The sequence below is a fragment of the Bubalus kerabau genome, chromosome 3 (genome assembly GCF_029407905.1).
Source record: "Bubalus kerabau isolate K-KA32 ecotype Philippines breed swamp buffalo chromosome 3, PCC_UOA_SB_1v2, whole genome shotgun sequence".
Classification (NCBI taxonomy): domain Eukaryota; kingdom Metazoa; phylum Chordata; class Mammalia; order Artiodactyla; family Bovidae; genus Bubalus; species Bubalus kerabau.
The window spans coordinates 5,156,030-5,158,043 of NC_073626.1; the positions used below are offsets into that span (position 1 = coordinate 5,156,030).

The 2,014-nt window shown below is 49.4% G+C and overlaps 1 long non-coding RNA gene across 1 annotated transcript; it reads left to right on the plus strand.

Annotated features, from left to right (window-relative positions):
* The first annotated feature begins 293 nt into the window (after positions 1 to 293).
* LOC129647407 (uncharacterized) lies at positions 294 to 1,328 on the plus strand. Its single transcript, XR_008712308.1, has 3 exons — positions 294 to 412; positions 687 to 862; positions 1,130 to 1,328. It is a non-coding gene; the product is annotated as an uncharacterized LOC129647407 (long non-coding RNA).
* The last annotated feature ends 686 nt before the right edge of the window (positions 1,329 to 2,014 follow it).

The following is a 2,014-nucleotide window of genomic DNA, read 5'->3' on the forward strand; positions in this document are numbered from 1 at the left end:
TAAGTAAATACTATCACATGTGATCCTCAAGGCTGCAGAAGCATAAGCTGTGTGTGTGTGCTCAGATGCTCAGTCTTGCCTGACCCTTTGTAGCCCCACGGACTGTAGTCCACCAGCTCCTCTGTCCATGGAATTCTCCAGGAAAGAATCCCAGAGTGAGTTGCCATTTCCTCCTCCAGGGGATCTTCCCGATGCAGGGATCAAACCTGCGTCTCCTGCATTGGCAGGCAGATTCTTTACCACCGAACCACCTGGGAATTAGAAAAATGTAGTCACCCAGGTGCTTATAAGCTAGTGAAGGAGAAAGACTTGAAGGGAAGGTCAAAGCCCTGTGATGTAGGCTTCGGAAGATCAGTTCGTGGCTACATGGGAGTTGACAGAAGGGCGTTTGACTGTGGGTTCCATGGGGAAGGTATGAGGATCTGAGAGCTGAAAAAAGAGACAGAAGAGAATATATTGAGGAGACAGAGCTGTTGGAGCAAACCCCCTGATAGGGGGTTTCTTCCATGAACATCCTCATCTGCTGAGGCAGCCTCTCCTTTTCCTCTGTCCCTGGGGCTGTGTGCCTAGCTCATTCCCTTCCTCTTATTTGACGGGCCTTCTAAGAGAACTCGGGGGTAACACTCAGGACCACATTACCCAGAGCCTGGGGTTTCATGTTCCGTTTTCTCTCTGCCCTCACGCAGGCCTGAGTCCATTGAGGATCCCACTCGGGAAGCAGGGGGCCGCTCTTGTGCTAAGCACCAGCTCCCTGAAACCTTCTGCCCCCAAGGGGATTGTGCCCCCACGTCTGGAGATGGTTCTGCTGTGTGTGATTGGGCCCCAAGTCTGGAGACGTGTTAAGGAGGTTCCCCAGTAGCAGGTTCTTCCCCGTGTGTGTGGTTTCACATGTTTGCATGCTCTGTGGGGCTGAAGCAGCAATGAGACCAAAAGATCTAAGGATGCTCTTCTATTTCCTCTTTAAACAACACTTTAATAATAGCAACCTCCCACCCCCGGCCCTTTCTGTCTCTCTGAGTCTTCCTTGAATCAAGGCATGTGGGTTGTAGATGTTTACTGAAAAACTCAGGGTAACCTCTGGGCAGGTCCTCCTCTTAATCCACGGCGGGTCTGTCTCCCATTATCTCAGCCCTGGCGGCCTTCTGGAAAGAGATCTGCCGATGTTGGAGAGGAATTCTGAGAATCATGGAGGGCTTCCCATCCCCAGAAGAATGGAAATGGAGACAACACATTTTGGACTGAATCTATCCAGGAAAGGTCCATGGGAGGAGTCAAAATAAAATGCACAGGGAACCATGCCCAATCCCTTTGGCAGGTGAGATCCAGCCTCCTAGATGCGGGACAGTCGTCTTCCTCCTGGGTACTCAGCAACAGGGATGGGGAACAATCAGCCTGAAAGATGGGCGTCTCCATGGTCTCTGCTCCCTGGGCTGGGTCAGCCTGGAGCTGGAAGTGAGTCTATGTGGCTGCTGAAAAACAGGAATTTGTAATGGAAATGCCGCCAGACCCTTTAACAGGGCCTCGCTGGCCAGAGCTGCGATCATCTAGTAAATAAGGTGAATGGTCTCTGCTTATCTCATTTCACAGCCGAGCTGTGTATTGCCAGATAAATCAAATCAGGGTAAACGGCTTCATCTAATAAACTGGGTCAACACATAATGTATTTGTTCAGGTTCGCACTTTCATTGATTCTCATTTGATTTCAGAAGAGATATTTCAGCTCCTGTTGGAACGTTTTTCGGATGCATACTTCCTTCTGGGAAGGGGAGGCTGAGAGGCCGGGACACAGCTGGGTTTTTCTTTTTTCCCTTTTAAATAAATTAAGTTTTCTGATTCTTGGAAGTTCTGCTTTCCATCTTTATGCTTCAGAGAGGGGGAGGGGGTCATGGTAGGACCGCCGGGGGAGAAAGTGGAGAAGAAGCAGGAAGAAAGAACTCCAAGTCTTCATCTGCATTTCCCAAGAATGTTTTAGTGATGTTTGCTAATGTATCATTCATTAACCATCAGCCACTAT